Source organism: Schistocerca nitens, chromosome 5 (assembly GCF_023898315.1).
Source record: "Schistocerca nitens isolate TAMUIC-IGC-003100 chromosome 5, iqSchNite1.1, whole genome shotgun sequence".
NCBI classification, from domain to species: domain Eukaryota; kingdom Metazoa; phylum Arthropoda; class Insecta; order Orthoptera; family Acrididae; genus Schistocerca; species Schistocerca nitens.
The window spans coordinates 302,151,363-302,163,904 of NC_064618.1; positions in this window are offsets into that span (position 1 = coordinate 302,151,363).

Consider the following 12,542-nt stretch of genomic DNA (forward strand, 5'->3'; position numbering starts at 1 on the left):
TTTGGGCACCCATCGTGCACAGAACTTACGGTAACCCAATCTTGCTGTCACTATCTCGTACAAGAGAGTCTTAGAAATCTGTGGAAAACCAGTAGACAACTCCGACATTGAGAAACGTCGATTTTCACGAACTTTTGCATCAACTGTCTGAACGAGTTCGTCAGTCACCAATGATGGTCTACCACTCCTCTCTTCATCATGAACGTTTTCTCGTCCACTTTTAAATAAACGTACCCATTCACGGACAACTCCTTCACTCGTAACTCTTGGTCCGTACACGGCACGAAGCTCACGATGAATAGCTGCTGCAGAATATCCTTTGGCTGTAAAAAACCTTATGACAGCACGCACTTCACATTTGGCGGGGTTTTCTATTGCAGCACACATTTCAAACTGCCACAAAAACTAAACTAGCGCAGATACGACGTTCACTCGACCACGGCTTGATGCCGACTGACCTGTTGAGTGCGTGAACGCACAGATGGCGTCGCTACTCCCCCCACAACCCGCACTGTGACCAATCGGAGGTTACTTTCTGAACCGCCCTCGTATATATATATATATAATCTCTTCATTGTGTTACAATTAACAATAAGAATAATAATTAATAACCACAGAAAGGAAGGGATAATATAACCTGAACTGGCAGATGCCTGAGGACTGACGCCAACTATTGCGCAAAGTTTCAAGAACTAGTTTTAAGCGAGAAATCTTGGAATATTTTCATCTGTCGATATCACTCGCGTAGGAAACGCGAAAACAAGATCAGACATACAACAGCGTACACAGAGGCGTCAGACCAATCATTCTTCCCGTGCTTCACAATCGAGTGGAACGGGAACGAGCCTTAATACAATGAGTACTATCCCTTATCACTTCACATTGGTTGGCAAAGTATTAGATTTACATTCAGTTTCGGCGAACTGTCTTCTTCCGCAGAAATTCCGAAAAAAGATTTCTCTCTAAATGAAATATGTTAACATTGGATGAAAAAAATAATAATTAAAAACCATCGAATCAAAATGACGCATAAGAGTAGTGCATGTGTCCTTGTCAACTAACAAAGTTATGTAAGGGTAGTTGTCAATGATGCAGCGAGAAGCTAGTATATAACCCCCATTCCGCCGGAATTGTGCTGCTTATCCATGTTATTACACGAATAAAGGGAGTTCTGTTACAATTAAATTATGAGTACTCGAAGTTAATGTCATTACTTGCAGCTGAAAATATTGACGTACTTGATTCTACAAATGACTGACGTACGTTGATAATTTTTCTGGATATTAGTACATTGCAATTGCCAGATGACAGTCAACCTCTCGAACAAAGGTCACGTACGGCCGAGTACCGGTGAGTTAGCTGCACGTACCGAGGAAGCTGCTTCCCGTCCACGACCGCCGCGTTGTGCATTCAGATTCACGACGAAGATTACAGCGGCAGCGCGGAAAACGCAAAAAGCTTTTCCCTGTGCGTGGGCCTAAGTAACCTCTGCTGCAGCCAAGTGATCCTCGTATACTGTGTATGGAAAGCAGGCAGGCGGTCAGCGAGTCTTTAAAACTTTAGCTAGAGTGCGGGCAAGCTCCAGTATAAATGTGGCCCGCGCCGCTCCTTATGTTTTTGCCCGTGTGGTATGTTGTTAAAATGCTCCCGCCTTTGCCAGTTTTAAATCTAATACAGGTGCGCCAAAGTGTGGCCGACGTGTTTTCAGCAGTCTGCCAAAACTATTGGCTGAGGCTTTGATACTGCATACTTGTTATTATAAAGATAATTTTTTTTTTTTTTTTGCTCGGCAGCTTGCATGGCTGAATGGTAAATCCTGTCCGACTGCCGCATGACGGTTTAAGACTCCGAGGTCATCAGGAATTCCTAATTCGTGGGAGCTGCGAAGCTACTTGGAAGAGGAATAGCAGCTCCGATTCGAAACACCGACTTTGGTCAGTGGGAGAACGGTGAGCTGACGACATGCCACTATTATAATAGCATTCTATGATTCCTTGTGGCAGAGGTTTAGCAGATAATCGGTTGACAGATCAATAAAACGCAGGGACGTTTTCACCACAAAGTTAATTCTAGTTCCGTTTTTCTTTTAACTGCTTTGTATCGTAATGTACGATGATTCATTATTTAACTAGCCTATATTTGAAGCCATATGAAGCAATATGTAAAGATTTTTTTTTAAACTGCTGCTGCCAGTCACAAACTTTGTCAACTATTGTATTACTTTGTAAGATGGCAAGAACTATGCCCCTTACATGAAGTCTTTAAAGATCACCTAACTCACTTTGAGCGAACAGTAGGGCTGAACAAAAATGACTGACAAGGCACAGTGCATCTTGTAGAGGGTATAGTATGGACGTATTGGAATAATTAATGTCGGGTGATGGTTTTAAAGTAATTCACACGACATGAAAACTTTGTGGAAACTCGCTGATTTACTGGAGGCTAGTTTATCCCAGGGAAGTATACAGAGTTGACTGTGGCCGGCTGGGGAGCGGCGAAGGGAAGCGACAATAGGCAGCGTAGGGCGGCTCAAGCTCTGAGAAAGTGGTAACGGGGCGCGGCCTCCAGCTGCTTTAAGATGAGTGACATTGAGTGCGTGGTTGTCCCCATGCTGGTGTACCGGGAAGCAGATGGAGAACTTGTACGCCTGTTGATAAATGTCCGTCGTCCCGTTTTCAGTGAAACATGCGAGTAAGCCGCGCAAAGCTACAGTGGAGCAGTCAACAGAGGTCCAAATATGCGTGTTCGTTACTATAGCAACTTCACACTGAATTCACGGTCCGCAGAGTCTGAAGTAAATCAGGTGAAGAGCGACAGAATGAAATATGCCGGCCTCCGATGGAACATAGGACCAAGGAATTTGAAGTACTCTCCTGGGGGTCAGAATTCCGGAAAAATTGGTGTTCTGTGCAAACGCTAACCTTCATGGGTGGCCTGGGAGGAGCTAAATAGCAGAATATGAGAGAAAGGGAAATGTTGTGGGAATTTGTTCACGTTCCAGAGCAGGCATTGGTCGGCGCTGGGAAGCGACGCATAATTAACGCGACTTGTGCTGCAATTGGCGTAAGCGGTTTTGCTGGAGGGGAAACCGAGGCGAAGAGCGGACTGGGAGAAGTCCCCGTAGAGGTCTTTAGTTCCCAGCTTGCCTAGAGTGCGGATGTGGCGTTCTTTACTCAGCTTGCCTGAGAAAGAGAGAGCATTTCTGCAGTTTAGGACTTAGCAAACGGAACGATTGAGCTTGGAGATAGGAAGTTTCGGTTCAGCTATGTACTGAGCAAGATAGCTAGGAGTGAATAGACGTCCGCACAACGACGCCGCTCCGCCACGCTGTATTCGGTGAATTTGCACCCGCTCCGGCCACTGATTAATTTGTTGGATCACGTCGGCAAAGTTTCCACGAGGGTTTCATGGGCCGTATATTGTAGAATTCTTCTCGCACTTCGCATTACGCCTGGGTCAGTCGATAGGAATTACTTTTGAGTTATTGTGCTTTACTCTACGCAAACGCAATTTATTACCACTGCCTGGTAGGAGAGTCATGTAAGGTGATGATTGAAGGTCGTGAGTTAAAATAAATTTTTGCTAACAGACTGCATCTGTTTTCAATCAAGTAGTTGAAATCCCAAGTCATTTTCTTAATTAATTTTATGTTCAACATCTGCATCTGGTGTTCAATAGCTGAATATAACATCAATGTGCACCCCTTTTTAATTAAAAGTGATCAATTCTGAATCAATTAATGTCAACACTGCCACCGCAGTTCAATGAGGAGTCACAGGGCCTTATTACTTTCTTTGCGTTATCCGATATTGCGGCAGTTTTGCACTCTCTGTTGATCCTTTAGTCAATTAGCTGGGGTGAACACACACCAAAACCAGATACGTTACTGGTGGGGTGTTGCAACTTATTTACTTAGCGACATGTTTCGAGGTAATACCTCATCTTCAGGCTAAATGGCATTACAAAAACAACTTTAAAATATGGCCATACTGATGGTACATAGTCTTTTCGTAAATGCTGTGGTCATCCTGTGGAAGAAGAGAAACCTTAGTAAGGGGTGATGTCACTTTGGAAGCTGGGCTGATGTTTGCATGAAAATGTTTTGTAAAAAAAAAAAAAAAAAAAAAAAAAAAAAAAAAAAAAAAAATTGAGTGACCGTTACAAAACATTTTCGTGCAAACATCAGTCCAGCTTCCAAAGTGACATCATCCCTTACTAAGTTTTCTCCTCTTCAACAGAATTACCACAGCATTTACGAAAAGACTATGTAACGTCAGTATGGCCTTATTTTAAAGCTGTTTTTGTAATGCCATTTAGCCTGAAGATGAGGTATTACTTCGAAACATGTCGCTGAATAAATAAGTAAGACAATAGTTGACAAAGTTTGTGAGTGGTAGCGGTAATTTAAAAAAACCTTTACATACAGCCTATATTTTCTCGGGCTAACGTCATTTTAACTGTTGCCACTGCAATATTCGCAATTTGAGGCATCTACTGTAGCAGCTCCCAATGTACGACAAGCAGATACCGATCAAAATTTCTCCTAAGCCTAAGGTGATACATTATGTATGAAACAGAGGAACTGGAAGAAAACGGAAAGGGTGGTTGGGAAATTGGTGACTTTCAGGACATTGTGAGAATGCACGACACAGTCTATGACCAACCCAAATTTCCAAACTTATCGCACGCCGAAATGCAGCATTAACCCCCTTCTCACTAATTATTAATTCCAGTAGGAGCAAATGTCATGGATCCTTAACGCCGTAACTGAAAAATATATTACAAGTAGTGTCCGTTATGTGTACGGGACTACAGCCCACATTTTCGTGTTCTTATCTGCTAAGACCTTCGACACTCCTGAATGTTGTTGTTGTTGTGGTCTTCAGTCCTGAGACTGGTTTGATGCAGCTCTCCATGCTACTCTATCCTGTGCAAGCTTCTTCATCTCCCAGTACCTACTGCAACCTACATCCTTCTGAATCTGCTTAGTGTATTGATCTCTTGGTCTCCCTCTACGATTTTTACCCTCCACGCTGCCCTCCAATGCTAAATTTGTGATCCCTTGATGCCTCAATACATGTCCTACCAACCGATCCCTTCTTCTAGTCAAGTTGTGCCACAAACTTCTCTTCTCCCCAATCCTATTCAATACCTCCTCATTAGTTACGTGATCTACCCACCTTATCTTCAGCATTCTTCTGTAGCACCACATTTCGAAAGCTTCTATTCTCTTCTTGTCCACACTAGTTATCGTCCATGTTTCACTTCCATACATGGCTACACTCCATACAAATACTTTCAGAAACGACTTCCTGACACTTAAATCTATACTCGATGTTAACAAATTTCTCTTCTTCAGAAACGATTTCCTTGCCATTGCCAGTCTACATTTTATATCCTCTCTACTTCGACCATCATCAGTTATTTTACTCCCTAAATAGCAAAACTCCTTTACTACTTTAAGTGTCTCCTTTCCTAATCTAATCCCCTCAGCATCACCCGATTTAATTTGACTACATTCCATTATCCTCGTTTTGCTTTTGTTGATGTTCATCTTATATCCTCCTTTCAAGACACTGTCCATTCCGTTTAACTGCTCTTGCAAGTCTTTTGCTGTCTCTGACAGAATTACAATGTCATCGGCGAACCTCAAAGTTTTTACTTCTTCTCCATGAATTTTAATACCTACTCCGAATTTTTCTTTTGTTTCCTTTACTGCTTGCTCAATATACAGATTGAATAACATCGGGGGAGGCTACAACCCTGTCTCACTCCTTTCCCAACCACTGCTTCCCTTTCATGCCCCTCGACTCTTATAACTGCCATCTGGTTTCTGTACAAATTGTAAATAGCCTTTCGCTCCCTGTATTTTACCCCTGCCACTTTCAGAATTTGGAAGAGAGTATTCCAGTTAACGTTGTCAAAAGCTTTCTCTAAGTCTACAAATGCTAGAAACGTAGGTTTGCGTTTTCTTAATCTTTCTTCTAAGATAAGTCGTAATGTTAGTATTGCCTCACGTGTTCCAACATTTCTACGGAATCCAAAGTGATCTTCCCCGAGGTCCGCATCTACCAGTTTTTCCATTCGTCTGTAAAGAATTCGCGTTAGTATTTTGCAGCTGTGACTTATTAAACTGATAGTTCAGTAATTTTCACATCTGTCAACACCTGATTTCTTTGCGATTGGAATTATTATATTCTTCTTGAAGTCTGTGGGTATTTCGCCTGTCTCATACATCTTGCTCACCAGATGGTAGAGTTTTGTCATGACTGGTTCTCCCAAGGCCATCAGTAGTTCTAATGGAATGTTGTCTACTCCTGGGGCCTTGTTTCGACTCAGGTCTTTCAGTGCTCTGTCAAACTCTTCACGCAGTATCTTATCTCCCATTTCATCTTCATCTACATCCTCTTCCATTTCCATAATATTGTCCTCAAGTACATCGCCCTTGTATAAACCCTCTATATAGTCCTTCCACCTTTCTGCCTTCCCTTCTTTGCTTAGAACTGGGTTGCCATCTGAGCTCTTGATATTCATACAAGTGGTTCTCTTCTCTCCAAAGGTCTCTTTAATTTTCCTGTAAGCAGTATCTATCTTACCCCTAGTGAGACAAGCCTCTACATCCTTACATTTGTCCTCTAGCCATCCCTGCTTAGCCATTTTGCACTTCCTGTCGATCTCATTTTTGAGACGTTTGTGTTCCCTTTTGCCTGCTTCATTTACTGCATTTTTATATTTTCTCCTTTCATCAATTAAATTCAATATTTCTTCTGTTACCCAAGGATTTCTATTAGCCCTCGTCTTTTTACCTACTTGATCCTCTGCTGCCTTCACTACTTCATCCCTCAGAGCTACCCATTCTTCTTCTACTGTATTTCTTTCCCCCATTCCTGTCAATTGTTCCCTTATGCTCTCCCTGAAACTCTCTACAACCTTTGGTTCTTTCAGTTTATCTAGGTCCCATCTCCTTAAATTCCCACCTTTTTGCAGTTTCTTCAGTTTCAATCTGCAGTTCATAACCAATAGATTGTGGTCAGAATCCACATCTGCCCCTGGAAATGTCTTACAATTTGAAACCTGGTTCCTAAATCTCTGTCTTACCATTATATAATCTATCTGATACCTATTAGTATCTCCAGGATTCTTCCAGGTATACAACCTTCTTTTATGATTCTTGAACCAAGTGTTAGCTATGATTAAGTAATGCTCTGTGCAAAATTCTACAAGGCGGCTTCCTCTTTCATTTCTTCCCCCCAATCCATATTCACCTACTATGTTTCCTTCTCTCCCTTTTCCTACTGACGAATTCCAGTCACCCATGACTATTAAATTTTCGTCTCCCTTCACTACCTGAATAATTTCTTTTATCTCGTCATACATTTCATCAATTTCTTCATCATCTGCAGAGCTAGTTGGCATATAAACTTGTACTACTGTAGTAGGCATGGGCTTTGTGTCTATCTTGGCCACAATAATGCGTTCACTATGCTGTTTGTAGTAGCTAACCCGCACTCCTATTTTTTTATTCATTATTAACCCTACTCCTGCATTACCCCTATTTGATTTTGTATTTATAACCCTGTAATAACCTGACCAAAAGTCTTGTTCCTCCTGCCACCGAACTTCACTAATTCCCACTATATCTAACTGCAACCTATCCATTTCCCTTTTTAAATTTTCTAACCTACCTGCCCGATTAAGGGATCTGACATTCCACGCTCCGATCCGTGGAATGCCAGTTTTCTTTCTCCTGAATGTGTAAACATAATTAGCTTACTAGAAGCAGTGCTAGGGACCTGAAGCGTGTTGTGACAATGGTTTGCCCAAAAGAATAAAATTTTTGAAGATGTGCAAAAAGATATTAATAATGAACAAATCAGCACTGGTTTCATCCCATAGCAGCTTCATTTTGCATAAATTTTTCATAATTCTTTTGATAATCTCCGCTCCACTTTACTTTCATTATTCATGATATTACAGATCTTTTATTAGACGGTGATGGATAGTACTTTTCTTTCTATGCTTGCAGCATACATTTATTCCCTTTACGCAATATATTTGCTACCAAACTTTGCAACAGCGGCATATGATCACCGTAACTGTCTTTGCTCGTCCATCATAAATGTCCTCAATCTCTTTCACCATTACTGATCTCTGCATCTAGTAAAAGACCATGTACCCTAATCAATGCAACGTTGCAGTTGAATACAGCTAAGGTACTTCCTTCTATCACACTACTATCTTCTCTCCCCAAAATTATCGCAATGGGCTTTTCTTTTTTTCTAACTATAAAAAAAAACGCTCGTTTCTTCTTCTTTTCAGTTTTCAACCACTTACCTCTTCCACTCACTAGTTATATTCCGCAGCTTCCCCTCGTTGTTCTATGTTTCTTGTTACCATAGTTTTCGCCTCTTCTGCTGCTGTCACGACGAGAGTCGTTAAGTCCACCTACCTGGAAGATATCTCGATCATGATGATGCTGAAGAAGTAGTACGGCTCGGGGCCTGGTGTGTCATTATAATTGATGCCACTTCTTTTCTCCCTAGTCTTAATCAGATGTTTTCATCCACCCCCTCCCTCCATCTCCCTTAACATTGTCCTGTTGAAAAATATCACCAAGATATTTGTTGTGTTTCAAATTTTATAATCGAAACACCAGCGGCCTTTACCGCCTGAATGACGTCAGGTAAGGTGAAATTATTTATTTTTAAGTATTATATGGTATTCTGTATGTATTTTCTGTCTGTTACGTTTATAACGCACGAGTTGCTGACAAGGTGGTCCGGTGATGTTCTCCCGACGCGGAAATAGGCAGTGCAGCCGACGGACAGTTCCCAGAATACATTTAGGAATAGACTTTCATGAATTGCCTCAATTACTATTGTAAAAAAAAACTAAGTGAATGTATACTGAAATTGTAATACCTCTGTATGAGAACTCAAAGAGTTTACAGTAAATCTGTGTCAAGCTTATACGTTGTCGCAAACGTTATTGAATGTCTATCTGTGTGAGCTACGAACCAAGTAACAACGGAACTGACAGTTAAACACTGCCTAAAGATATATTCTGTAATTTAAATTTTTGCTCGTACAATCGTTTCTTGCAGATGAAATAGAGCGAAACCGTTACTTATTCTATTTTGTCTGCTATCAAGTAATAACTGAAGGCAATTGCATCGAGAATTACGCAAAAAATAATTACGAAAATTCGTACTAGTAATATCTTTGGAATTTGTCGATACTGGAGACGACATTCGTTTGTTTCTCAAATATTATCAATTTTTGACTGAACATTCTAGAAGCTACAAAGAGAATGTCCAGTCTCTTCATACGTGGGGGAAAAGCACTTGCTGTAAATTATATTTTATTCGAAGATTAAGAATTCCTTCCAGATAAACATCAAGAGTGATATGAAACAGAGAAACCTGTTATGTATGTGGTGTTGTTACGTGGTGGCAGACGGTCAACTGTCTGACTGCTCTGAATTGAAGATAGCCCTAGCCTCTCCCTCTGAAGCAAGAGACGCGTAGTAACACCGCATATTGGCACACGTGAAGTTAAGCATGATGAGTAGGGAGTCCTTGACGCTCTCAGTGACCATTAGGCGTGACCTGAAGTCATACCCGATGGCTCCCCATACCATAACGCCAGGAGTAACACCGCTGAGCCCCTCCAAAACATTGGAAGAATCAGCCACCGTATTCACAAATCACGGTTAGCCAGGCATGGCAGAACAGCAATTCATCGCTGAATACATTGTGACGCCTTAATCGCTGGTTCACACTTCTCAGTCACGGAACTACTCGAAACGAATCCGTTTGCGTTGTGACAACGGCAGCCTATCCATAGGACGAGAGCTTCCTAGTCCATCTACTGCTAGCCGCCCAGGCGATGGCGCTGGATGACAAAGAATGTTGAAGGGAGTCCGTTATATGTTCTCGGATGGCCGGCGTAGATGTGAAAGGGTTTAGATGTGCACAATAAGGCATTCCTCCCTTGTGGTGGTCAGACGCGATCGACCGATACCTTGAAGACGAGTCTACCTGCCCTCTTGTTCCCATACAGTCCATCATTGAGCCACTGTCACATCGAAATGTCCCACAATTCTGGATATTTCACGACTGGACCAGCTGGTCAACTGGTCAAATGGAACATGAGGCCCCATATATGAAGGGATAAGTTATTTATACAGAAAAAATGTTGTTAAGGGTTTGAAAAACATTTATTTATTCAACATATTCCCCTTGAGTTCAACACATTTATGGCATCTTTGTTCCAGCTTTAAAAAAAGTATTTCGATTGTGCTAAAAACCAGTCATCCTCAGCCTTTCTGGCCTTCTCATTGTTCAGAGATCATTTTCGCTTAAGATCTTTCTTAGTGTTTGGGAATAGATAATAGTCTGAGGGCGCAAATTCAGGTGAATAGGGTGAATGTTTCAGAATTTCAAAGTGAAGATCTGCCAATTTTGGCTGCGTGATTGCCTCCTTGTGAGGTGGGACATTGTCTTTCAGAAATAAATCCCATTTCTCAGCTTTCCTCGACGTCTGGAAACCAACTATTGTTTCTGTCGAGAAGTTCAATATATCACTCTGCCGCGATGGCTTTACGATGTTGTGAACAGTCAATAGCAGGATTCCATCTTTATCCCAGGCGACGGATACTAGCAATTTGTCTCCATTCTTTGGACTGTTCCTTTGTTCTTTATATATCCACGTTTCATCCATGTTGGCGAGACGATCCATGAACCCCACAGAATGCCTGCGAAATTGGGCCAAAATGCAACTATTTGTTCACACTTGTTGTCTGCATTGAGAATTTGGGAATCCATTTGGCTGAGAGGTCTTTCACGTCCAAATCTCATGAATAAGATGATCCTTTCACGCCCAAATCTCATGAATAAGATGATCCATACGTTCTCGGGATATGTTCAGGGTCCCTGCTACCTTTTTAGCAGTCATCCTCCGATCGTCCAGGATGATCCATACGTTCTCGGGATATGTTCAGGTTCCCTGCTACCTTTTTAGCAGTCATCCTCCGATCGTCCAGGATCATGGAATGAACAGCGTCCACGGTTTTCAGAACTGTGGTTTGAATTGGCCCCCAGGATGCTCTTCGTTTTCAGTGCTGAAATGCCCTGTTTTAGACGCACCAACCAAATTCTTGGTAGCGGAGTAGGAAAGCCAATTATCACCCAGTGCAACAGACATATTATCATACATTTGTTTGGGCGAATTCCCTTTTAAAAAAAGATGCTTAATCACAGAACAGCTCATTCTCATTGACAATTATCTATTTTCATGCTGCATGTTCACTTCAAACCTGCACAGAAAAATAAAAACCAATATTATTGCTGTGCGTTTACTATCACGTATAATGTAAAGAACAAGGTTGAAACGTCCCCTTTTTTAACAATTTATATATAAGACTGAGCTTTTACTGACACACAATATTTTTAGCGCAACGCAATCTGACTTTCAGAAATTCCTACAAAAGAATGGCCCTGACTAACATTAAACTATACCTTTCACAAATCACTTACCTCACAAAAATCTTCGCTACTCAAGCTACTGCAATACAGCGAGCGCCACTACTGCCAGCTAAATAAAAGATTCAAAGTACTGAAGGCACTAACTACTGATAGGCATAGTTAGCAAATGAAAGATTTTGATAGAGAACAACCAATGTATTTACCTCAATAGTCATAATATATATATAGCATTTCATGACAAATTTCAAAACTCCGCCATCTCTCTCCCCACATCCACCACTGCTGGCGGCTCACCTCCAACTGCGCAACGCTACGCGCTGTTCACAGCCAGCTGCCTAACACTACAATGGCAGACAACAATGCAAACTAGCCACCGACTGCACACAGCACAGCCAGTGATTTTCATACAGAGGTGGCGTTACCAATAAAAAAACCTAAACAGCCTACTTACATAGCCCCCATGCTCCCCACAAAAAATTTTACAAATTGTTTTGGGCACTGGGCAATACATATTTGTTAAAATTTTTCATAATCGTAATTACAATAATGCACACACTTATTGATACAATGTTGGTCAAAAGCTAAAATTTTCTCACAGTCCATAAAGATAGTCCTGATCATTCATCATAATAGTAATTACAGTTTTTTTTCACATAGTCTCATTAGTAAAAGAAATTGCACACAGAAGTAGTGGATTTCCATGCAGTCTTGAAGAAGTAGTGTTGTCCTTCCAACGGAAAGACAGTGCTGACTCTTGACATGCTGACAGGTAATGGGCCACAACAGAGCAAACCCACAGCGGAGTCAATCGAAGTTTTGAAGAATATCGTTTGGTAGGTCATCACAGAGCAGACCTACTGCAGTCATGGTAGAGATTACGGTATTGGTGGGCCACCAGAGGTGCAGACCCACTGCAGTCCTTGTAGAAATAATGGTACTGGTGGGTCATCAAAGATGCAGACCCACCAGAGGTGCAGACCCACTGCAGTCCTTGTAGAAATAATGGTACTGGTGGATCACCAGACGTGTAGACCCACTGTAGTCCTTGTAGAGATGG